Genomic DNA, 12,182 nt, shown 5'->3' with positions numbered 1-12,182 from the left:
GTTAAGAGTCCATCTATATAACTGTGTCAGGCAGTTGCTCAACCAATCCCTGTGAAAGCTTTCCCAGCTTTGATGCCAGTCCTCAGACATCTGTCAGAACTTTGTAGGTTTAACTAGCCATAGGAATCTTGGTTGTGTTCTGACATAATGTTTAGGCTAAAACGATGGTTTATCCAACTTTTTCTTGCTCTATTTTCTGCTGCTATAAAATGACTGAGTGGCTTATGGGCAGCTTTGGAGGGAAGATATGAGTCAACAATGAGATAAGAGTGGGACAGGAGTCACACAGAGGCCAGATTGGGCAAGGATGACAGATCTCTTTCCTTGAAGTGCGTTAGTGAACCAGCTGGGTTTTATGATAATCCGTGAGCTTCACAGGCACTAATACCAACTTCATATTTTCTGATATCTAAAATGGAATTGAAATTGTCAAACTGTAATGGTAGGATTTGCACTCATGTTCCCTAGATCATAAAGTCATATAGTACAGAAAGAGGCCCTTTGGTCCATGATGTCTACTGCAACCATCAAGTACCTACGGATAGATTATTAGGGCAGAAAGCCAATAAACACTATGATTAATCTTTGTACCAACTTATAAAACATTGAAATATTCCTATTTTATTCCACTCTTTTTTTCTGTTGCAGTTTTTGGACACTCTCTTATATTCATTAACTTAAAGACTGCATGTAATGAAATTGCTATACACAGCCAATGTGGAGAAGATTGGGTAACTTCCCAGTAAATCAAACCTCCATAAAAGACCATTTACTGCGAGGTGCATCAAATACCAATCCCCACCCACAATCCTTGCCCCACCCTGCCTCCAACTCCTTGGCTGCCATGGTATTGTCAATAGACTCTATTCTTAACAAAGGTAGAGGGTCCTACAACAAGTGTGGTATTCTTTCTTCATTTTTTTAATGCGTATTTAAGTGATACCAGTAGACACTGTGCACGTCCATGAAGTAGCCCAGTCTAAATAGTCAAGATGGGAATGGACAACTGCCATGTCGTATACTTTGGAGCCCGGTTCACCATATGTAAATTCGGCATTGACCAGGTCTCTTAATAAGCTGACATTTAGATTATCTGGACAGAGTGACCACCAGTTCAGTAATAGTACTTCCACCTCTGCACTCCCCTAGACAATATTGGCAAGCAGAAATTGTAGCACTGGCTCAGAATACTACATTAATGTCCAGCAGGGTATTAGTGTCCAAATGGCCTTGTCACCAAGGGGATATGAGAGTTCTTTAGCTTGGTTTCAACCTCAAGAAATCTAAGTGAAGGTATCAAAAGATAAAAACCACATTGAAAGGACTAGGAAACCACATCGGCTGCAAGTCATCACTGAGTGACTCAAGAATCCTCTCTTTAAGATTTATACCTGGTCAAAACATAGGTGCACCAGACTGTATGTCTTGTTTGTATTCTGGGCAGGCACGGTAGAGTAGCAGTTAGCATAACGCTATTACAGTGCCAGCGACCTGGGTTCAATTCCGGCCACTGTTTGTAAGGAGTTTGTTCTCCCCATGTCTATGTGGGTTTCCTCCAGTTTCCTCCCACATTCCAAAGACGTACAGGTTAGGAAGATGTGGGCATGCTATGTTGGTACCAGAAGCGTGGCAACACTTGCGGGCTGCCCCCAGAACACTCTATGGAAAAGATGTATTTCACTGTGTGTTTCGATGTATGTGTGAATAATAAAGATATTTTATCTTATATCTTACAGAAGATCAGTAAAACTCTGTCATCACATTCTAAGTAAGTTGACAGACTAAGTGCCTATGCATTCATATATCATAAGGGACATCCACAAATTAGGGCATTGACCATGAGGTAAATATTAAGCATAGAACCATCTGCTATGGCAATAGCATCCGACTCCATTTCAATTTGGGAATCTTTTATTGCAATTATCGCATTAATAATAGCCCATGGACAATAATAGTTCCCTTAATGTTGCCACTCCTTTAGGAATATTTTTTGTGATTAACTGTGTCTAGTGCTGCAACACTGCTGAGTGATGAAAGTTCCAGAAGGAGGCTGTTTAAAAGAAAACATCTGTAATGATTCCTACGGGCTCTGTAAGATGTTTCATGAATAAAGTAACTTTGTTGATTATCTAAATTACTACTTCCTGTTGCTTAGGGAATAAATAAGGGAGATACTGTGACAGCTGCATCCTCAGAAAATCAAGATGAAGATACCCAAAGATACAAGCCACGAGAAAGGAAATAGGAAACCACCTCAGCTACAATTATGCACCAAGTTGCTCAAGAATCCCCTGTTTAAGGGTTAGAATACAACCTGACCAAACAACCAAATACTTAAGGGTATATGTCCTATTTGAATTCTATTATAGAAATTCAGTAAGATCCTCTCATCATTCTTTAAATAGATTGGCACACTATTTAAGGAGATGCCTAAGTACTGACATGTCATAAAGGACCTCCCCAAATTTAGGGTATAAATTAAGAAATTAGCATTAATCACAAGACCTTCTTTCAAGGCAAAAACAGTCTGCTCTATTTCAATTTTGGAAACTTAACCCAGCAAAGTCAATTATTATAATTAACAGATTTTGTTTCTGGTAAGTCCAAGCTTGCCAAAGAAGTATATACAGGTTACTTCATGTTTTAGTTTCAGGATCTAAAACAGGCATTTATCAAAGGTTAAAGATAAAAATCCAAATGTATTTTTCATCAAAAACAGATGTATATCATGAAAACAGATTAATTCAAAACCTTGTTTCTTAAAAATATTGATGGCCAGTGAATACAAATAAAGTTTAGCACTATTTGACATTTAATATTGAACATTAAATAGTCAATACTTACTGACATACATAATGCACCAGATAAAGTGATATTGTGTGATTGGATTCAGTCAACTGACTGCATGGAATATAAGTAGATTCACTCATTCCTGCATCAATTATCAAAGGGAACGAAGTCAATTTTACTATTAATTTTGTTACTTGAGTTGACCTTGGACATGCAATGATAGTGTTGGGAAAGTCCAGTCAGCCTCCTTTTAGTCTACCAGATTTGGTAAATTGGTTTATCACTGACATATATACAGAGGTACAGTGAAAAACTTATCTTGCATACCGTTCATACAGATCAATTCATTACAACAGTGCATTGAGGTAGTACAAGGAAAAACAATAACAGAGTGCAGAATACAATGTAACAGTTACAGACAAAGTGCAGTGAAGGAAGACAATAAAGTGCAAGGTCATAACGAGGTAGATTGTGAGGTCAAGAGTCCACCTTATCGTACTAGGGAACCATTTAATAGTCTTATAACAGTGGGATAAAAGCTCTTGCGACTGGTGGTACATGCTTTCAGGCTTCTGTATCTTCTGCCCAGTGAGAGGGGGGAAGAAGAGAGAATGTCCAGGGTGGGTGGGATCTTTGATTATGCTGGCTGCTTTACCGAGGCAGTGAGAAGTATAGACAGAGTCCATGGAGAGGAGACTGGTTTCTGTGATATGCTGAGCTGTGTCCACAACTCCCTGCAGTTTGTTGCGGTCCTGGGCAGAGCAGTTGCCATACCAAGCCATGATGAGTCCAGATAGGATGCTTTCTATGGTGCACTGATAAAAATTGGTGAGGGTCAAAAGGGACATGCCAAATTTCTTTAGCCTCTTGAGGAAGTAGAGGGGTTGGTGACCTTTCTTGGCCATGATGCCTATGTAGTTGGACCAGGACAGGCTATTGGTGATGTTCACTCCTAGGGACTTGAAGCTCTCAACCCTCTCGACCTCAGCACCATTGACGTAGACTGGAGCACATGCACTGCCACCCTTCCTGAAGTCAATGACCAGCTCTTTTGTTTTGCTGACATTGAGGGAAAGGTTGTTGCCATGACACCATGTCGTAGGTTCTCTATCTCCTTCATCTCATCATTATTTGAGATACGTCCTCCTATGGTGTATCAGTTGTGAACTTGTAGATGGAGTTAGAGCAGAATCTGGTCACGCAGTTGTGAGTGTATAGGGAGTAGAGTAGAGGGCTGAGGACACAGCCTTGTGGGGCACCAGTGTTGAGAGTAATCATGCTGGAGGTGTTGCTGCCTATCCTCACTGATTGTGGTCCGTTGGTCTGTTGGTCAAGGATCCAGTTGCAGAGGAAGATATTGAGTCCCAGGTCTCAGAGTTTAGTGATGGGTTTACTTGGAATTATAGTACCAAAGGCAGAGCTGTGGTCAATAAACAATAGTCTAACATGGGTATCTTTACTGTCAAGATGTTCCAGAGATGATTGTAGGGCCAGTGAGATGGCACCTGTTTCGGTGGTAGGCAAATTGCAGTGGGTCGAGGTTGTTTGGGAGGCTGGAGTTAATACATGCCATGACCAGCCTCTCAAAGCACTTCATGTCAGAGCCACCAGGCGGTAGCTATTAAGTCACATTACCTTGTTTTCCTTAGGTATCGGGATGATAGTGGTCTTCTTAAAGCAGGTGGAAACCTGAGATTAAAGCAGGGAGAGGTTAAAATTTTCTGCAAATACCCCAGCCTGCTGATCTGTTCAGGGTCTAAGGACATGGTCAGGGACACCATCCGGGCCAGATGCTTTCTGCAGGTTCAGACTCTGGAACGCTGATCTGATGTACCCAATGGTGACCGTGGGATTAGGTGCATTGGAGGATTTTGGAGTGGGTGGTGACTTTCCAATCCCCTGATTGATGAAGAGATTAGCACAAGCTAACTTTGAAGCCACGGAAAAAGGGAAACGTTGTTATCAAAATGCCAAAATGAACTTCCTGTTCCAAACTGTTTACCAATTTACAGTTGACCAATTGGATAAACTGGTTTAATTCACGCAGTCTTGAATAAAGACTGAAATAATAAGAATCCACATTTCCTTATCCATGTTAGCAATTGAATTAAGCAAGGAAGGGAATTTTGTTGGATCATATGAGCACCCTGTTAAAAAAATTCTGACCGGAAACTATGACTATGTCTACAGTGAAAGGAATTAAGATAAGATAAGATAAAATATCTTTATTCATCACGTGTACGTCAAAACACACAGTGAAATGCATCTGTTGTGTTGAGTGTTCTGGGGGCAGCCCGCAAGTGTTGCCACATTTCCAGTGCCAACATAGCATGCCCACAACTTCCTAACTCATACATCTTTATGGAATGTGGGAGAAAACCGGAGCACCAGGAGGAAACCCACGCAGACACGGGGAGAACGTACAAACTCCTTACAGACAGCAGCCGGAATTGAACCCGAGTCACTGGCGTTGTAATAGCATTACGCTAACCGCTAGACTACCGTGCCTGTCTGGCAGCTGAAAGAATTAGTCTATCTTTCTTCTAGTTGCAGCAATCATAAGTGAAGTACACTCATTTGGTCTACATTACTATTATAATTCGGAAACGTAATACTGCTGCAGCTGTTTACAGGTTTGAGACACATTGTTGAGCCAAAGTAGAAGGAACTTAGCTCTGAACTGGAATTTTGCAGTGCCTGGCCTTGGAATTTTATGGTAAAATTAACCACAGAGAGTTTCATTCATTAAGCAATGTCATTCAACAAAGACCACAGATTACTTCTCTGTTTGCAAAACTTGATTGGGCACATTCTGACACCCTTCCCATTGGCAGAATGGTTTAGGTGGGTAATGATGAAAGAGAGCTTGCCTCATGTTCACATTCATGATTGCTCATCATCTTTTATTTGTATTAATCCAGGTAGGTGATGATCACAAGTCCCCAAATCCCACCAAAAAATCATATCTAGTCATATTAACTTTGGCACTGTGACAGGATATTTTTTTTCTAAGTTCAGGAGTCTTCCAAAGGGCAACCACAACCTGGCTGAGGTCATGGAGAAAAAAACTAAGATAAGTTTGAAAGAAATTACTTCATTGCAGAATCCATGTGAGCCAGGAGAAGCAGAAATGCTATCTCAAGCCCTGTTAGAGTCATAGCTTCATACAACAAGGAGACAGGCCCTTCTCCCCATTGAATCTACACCAACCTTACATTAGTCCCATTTCTTATTCTCCCCACAGTCTCATCAACTCCTCCCAGATTCTACCACCCACATACACACTAGGGGAAATTTATAGTGGCCAATTAACCCAGACCCACATGATTTTGAGATGTGTGAGGATACCAGAGTACCTGAAGAAAACCCATGTGGTCACAGAGAGAACATCCAAACTCCACACAGACATCACCTGAGGTCAGGATTGAATCAGGATCTCTGATGTTGTGAGGCAGTGGCTCTCCTACCTGCACCACTGTGCTGCCTTCCCTGATGGCACAATCTTCTCCTTCCTGTATCAGCGGTGTCCAATGTTAGATGGAAACTGGAACATTTCCTTTAGGATTCTGGGACCCTTGAGTCCTGTTCCTGTTTTTGGAGCTGCTTGCAAGACCTGACCTCATACCTGCCAGTTTTAGGCGAGAAATTAATTTAAGTGGGTTTACCTTCAGCACGCTAGCCAAGCTGAATGCACTATCCTTTAACAGTGAATCCAATGAATCACATTGCAAGGATTGGCACACTGTGGACTTTGTAATAGCAAGAAAGATTTCTTCAGGTCACTAGTGGTGCCAAAAATGTAATTCCATTTTCAGTTCTGCCACAAACATTCAATGGTGAAATCTTTGATCTTCAAGGTAACTTAACATCAGTAGCACAATGGCTGGAACTGAATGATATCAATACATGATCAAACATTTCCTGCCTATGATAACCAAAACTTATTCATACATATCACTAACAGTAACTTCTATGCTTACATCATAAGAGGTTTATAGGATTACTGTTTTAATACAGATTTGGCCTGTTTATTTTAGATGAATTATTATCTTCAATAAAATAGATGGGCACCTTGTGAGCAAATTAAGGTGCAACTGATTATAATGTCAACAGTAATTTCTATTCCACATTCTGCCCAAATCTCCTTTTTGAGTTTCCTAAATATGAAGGAAGGAAGATGTACCAAGGCGTGACTAGTCTCACTGGACTGCAGTTCTTGAAGGAAGGTCATTCTAATAAGTGATACCTGTACAGCCTACTATTCTTCCACTGATTTCATCCTTTTCCCTAATTTTTTTTTAAGCTTGTTCCCTATTACAAGCACCTGGTCAAGGACTCACCCCCTTAATAAAGAATGCAATAACAAAATGGTTATAGTGCTGCACCAGTAATTCAGAGGTTTTGACTAATGATCCCATTAAATCCCATTTAAACCCCATTTGGCAACCAGGTGTTTTAACTTCAGTTAATTAAATAAATCTATAATAAAAAGTTGGTATCGACAATGGTGACTGTGAAACCATCACATCAGCAAAAAACAAAAAACAATTAAACCTTTAGGGCAAGAAATCTGTCTGGTACATGTCATAACAACAGATTCCCAGATTTCCATTCACATAGTTTAGCAAAACTATTACTTTCAAGGGAAATTAGGAATGAGCAGTAAATGCTGCCTCTTGTGAGTGAACAAAACAAAATCAAACTATTAGGGTCTTTAAGCAGCACAGTGCCACAGCTGCATTGCATCTCAACTCCAGCGACCCTGGTTCAATCTTGACCTCCGGCACTGCCTGTGTGGAGTTTGCATGTTTTCCCTGTGTCAGTGTGGGTTTCCTTGAGTTTCTTTCCACGTCCTATAGACATACAGGTTGACAGGATACTTACCACTGTAAGTTGTTCCTAGTGTGTAGGTAGGTGATTGAATCTGGGCAGTATTAATATGGGGAGAATCGATTACATGGAAAAATAATGAGGTAATGGGAATGCTCAGAGTGCTAGCATGCACTTGATGGGCCACATGGCTTTCTTCTATGCCATAAGGAAGGATGGACTTATCCAAAGATTTATTCATCTTTTTTTCCTTCTCATTGCTTTTCTTTCATTCCATGTCCGTTTCATTGAGCCTCCTGCCTGGCTCTTTCCACTCCACCCTAGTTCAGTAGCCGAACCTCATAATTTTGTTTCCTACCTGCAATTCCCAGAGAAAGTGGTCTCTGGCAATTGCACTAAGAATGGGCATGAAACATGGGATTGCAATAGTCTGCAGATTAAGTCATTAGGAGGAAATAGATAAGGAAGGGGATCAAAGATTCAGTTAGTCCAAAGACTTTTTAAAACTATGCCAATAATAAAATCTTTTGAGGACAAAATTGTAGTGCTTATTCATAGCAATTTTCTGCATGTGTAAACCTGCAGTTATCAACCATCACAGATGCTATCATGTTATTACTCACACTGTAAATCTTGAGCTGTGAATCATCGAATGTTTCACATGAAAAAGAAAATGTTTGGTTAATTAATTATTTCTCTGCTGGTTTCCACTCATGCAATTCCAACATCTTAAGCTCAGTTGCCCAGTTTCCAACTGCAAGCAGAAAGCTTTGTAAAATATTTTTCGAGTTCATTTTACTTGCGCAGAATGGAGGAGCAAATGAAGGGACTGGGTGTGATGGAATTAGGAGGCACAGCTCATGACAAATGTGTAATCCTCTAACAACAACTGCAACTGGAATTAATTTGGTAATGGATCTTGTTCTGGCACCGATGAAGAGTCATTTTCTAGCATGATTTGAATGCAGAATGGCACAGGGCAAAATTACAAAATGGCGGCCGAATTAGTATAACTGTCTGGTTGTACAATGCAATATAACAGGATCTTATCACAAGGGTGTATCACCGAAAAACAGCGTAACTCCAGAAATTAGTAATGCCAAGAAAACGCAATATGCCTGATAACAGCCATGGAGGGAGAAATACAGTTAAAGTTTCCATTTAGGGATAAAATGAGCCTTAAGATGCTGAGGAAGTAGGCCATGGAAGAAAGAACACAAGGTCCGTGATAGGGTACAAGTCAGGAGAGATTAATGAAAACTTCAGCTTTGCTCCCTAACTACGAGGGAAAGTTTCACCCACTGGTGATGCTCACCACTGCACATTCAGTTCCATTGAGGCTAGGTTCATATTCACCCTGCAGAGGTGTTATTAAAAAAAACTGTAAATAAAAAATGGTGAGTAGTAATTATAATACAAGAACAGATACTGTCCTCCACTGGCAATTTTTCACAGTAATTTTTCCCAACTTGTTTTGTGCTTCAATGAATGTATCATTAATTTAACAGTGCCCTACAAATAGCTTATGTATTACTATATATCCAGAGTTAGAACCTATTTTTAGATTATTGTAGTTTATATCTACCACAGGTAGAAAATTCATTGGATTGTTTAAATCTGCCATTGTGAAATCAAACAACTATAACCTGAAGCATAAAGAAACCTCATATTTACAGCTTTGTTTTGAGACAAGTGTCACACGGGCTACCTTGTAAATGCCAAAACACTCCACACTATATCAAAACCGCAATTAAACACATTCCTTCTCTGTAATTATTCTTCAATGAGTGATTGCTTTGCATTCCTGCTTATGAAGACTTGTAACCACTTTCCTTGCAGTTCGTCTCGGAAAACTGTCAGAAATCTCCACCCACACAGTTCTGACTGCAGCTCTAGTATACACCAAATGTTTTATTAAGCTCATTTAACAAACAATTTTCTCTCACCCAGAAAAGAACTCCATTCAGATATCTTCAGTACTCTCTGTGAAGGAAAAGATAATCAAAGGAGTTCAGATAAACAGGAGGACTGCAAAAGCAAAGCTGGAGCAGTTGATCTATGACATCTGAACATTGAGATTAGTTTCTACATGGAAACTGTGGTCTAGAAATTTAATGAGGCTAGAAAATCCATTCTTAAATAGTAGCAAGCGATGGTTTTGCAACAGTTTGTTTGATGTTGCGTCTGACATTTGTGCAAACACCTTGTACAATAATTATAGTGATTAAAAAGCACTAATAATACCATTTCTCTTATGAATACACAATAACATAGAATAAATCCAGGAATACATGGAACCATCTCAATGTAACTGGCACTGACAGAAGAAAACCTTGCAAAAGTTAAGGGGGTGGTGCTTCCTCGCTGGAAATAATTGTACAGTTCACTCTGACAATATTGAGTCACAAGTGGATGGGAACACTCAGTTCTCTGATTCTGAAATATATTGGGCTAAGGGGTAGAGACCATAAGTGAAGTTCTGCATGCTCAAGGACGCAGTTACCCCTTTAGATCTAATATGAAATGCCAGTGAGATGATGTTTCAGGGCAAGTGAATGCCTGGAGAAATACCTCAAGGACTCAGTTCCAACGCCGGAAGAAATTTAATGACCTCACACATACTGTATAGTCAAGGTCAATGGTCAGATCAACAAGTCCCACTCACAACAACACTCACACTTTGCTGCCTGCATCATGCCTCCATCATTCACCGAACAACAATCTTTATCAATTACGCACTAATTAACGTTCATACGTGCTTTCACACACCCACACACATTCTACTTCTAGCGCCTTCACACCCATATTTTACAGTACACTCCAGGCAGTTCAACCATGGCTGGCACATCACACAGGCACAGTCCAGCATAATGGCTGATACTCTTCCCTTTCCCATTCACTTCCATGGTAAATTGGCAGCAGGTACTACAAAAGGTTAACAGGCAGCAAGTAATTAGGAAGGCAAAGGCATATTGGTCTTTATTGCAAGGGAATTGAGGTTCAGAAATGGAGAAGTATTGATACAATTGTACAGAGTGTTGGTGAGGCCACACGTAGTGTTCTGTGTACAGTTTTGGTGCTCTTCTTTATTAAAGAATATACTAACATTAAAGGCAATCCAGAGGAGATTCACTGGGCCACTTTGTCATATCAAAAATGGCTAAAAGTTTAGACTGTATTCTTTGAAAAGAATATGATTGAAGCATATAAGTTCTTAACAGGGCATGACAAGGTATATGTTGAGATTTTTCCATTAATGGGACAGTCTCATATGAGGCTATATTGATAAAAATAAAGCAGCTGCCATTTAAAACTGATAAATTTTCTTGCACAGGGTGGTGAATCTCTAGAATTTTCTACTCTGGAGGGTTGTGGAGGCTAGGTCATTGGGATACTTAAAGAGGAATTGGATGCAGTTTTGAAAGATCATGGAACTTGAGGACTGTGGAAATTGCACAGAAGAGGAGTTGAGGCCTTGGGCAGATCAGCCAAGATCATAATAATAACTGAACAGGCTTGAGAGGTAAGGTAGCCTACTACTGCTCCTATTTTCTGGTCAGATGTCACAGAGACTATTTCCAGTGGAGGACTGGAAGATGATGGTATGTTTTTATCTGTTCCCCGTCACAGCCCATTTCCCCCTTAGCACAGTTCTTCTGGTTCATGAGATACTGATGCTTTAAGCATGTCTCATGTTTCCCATGGTCTCTTTAGACACACTAGGGACCCATTTTTCACACTCCTTTTTAAATTCACCAGATTTTGTTTCCCATGCTCCTTATAAACTCACTTGGTTCACTGGAAATTTTATTATACTGCTGTGTAGCAACTAAAACAAGTAAATTAAAAGAATGTTCATTGATTAATAGAAGTAATATCCAATTGTCTGGAAAAACTGCCATTAAGGAACAACCAAAGTCTGGAGAGAGCTGGATTTTTAGTTTAACTGCATGTCACTAATATATCTACATGTTATTAGCAGCGTTGTTTAAGATACAAACCTTGTTTACTCTGGTTATAAATCTTACATCATCCCTCATGTCCATAGATTGAAGATGCCAATTTTTAAGTTAATCACTTGGCCAATGTTTGGCAGAACATATTGTAGAATCTATTCATGGATTTTATTCTGCAGCATTCAAGTCTTCTGTTAGGCAGTACATGGATGATGGCAGCTTGACTTGACACTGTTCTGCCCAGTGTTACTGATATTTTGTTTTAAATGTGTGACACCTGACTTTCTAATGATTGAGGAAGAAGTGTCTTGTCCAGCTACAGAGTTGTAATGTGGTGGCCCTTGAGCGGCACAGTGTAGGACCCATATAACTTGAGTCGGCCACTGTCTGAGACTGCTGGCTAACTGGTGTGGCTTTCTTCAAGATAACTTCCTCAAAGCACCAGAAATCATCTGTTTCTTCTCCTTCTGAGACTTGCAGCAAGATTCTCAATTCTTGGTCTGTCATCTGCTTTCTTCAGTTTTACTGAATGGCCTTTACTGGCTTAGTTGCAATGACCAGCCCACTACTTGGGATAAAAGTCTGTTTACTTTTACCTCATGGATT

The sequence above is a fragment of the Pristis pectinata genome, chromosome 3 (assembly GCF_009764475.1).
Source record: "Pristis pectinata isolate sPriPec2 chromosome 3, sPriPec2.1.pri, whole genome shotgun sequence".
NCBI lineage: Eukaryota > Metazoa > Chordata > Chondrichthyes > Rhinopristiformes > Pristidae > Pristis > Pristis pectinata.
The sequence above is the reverse complement of the archived record's forward strand: the minus strand, read 5'-3'. Positions refer to the sequence as shown.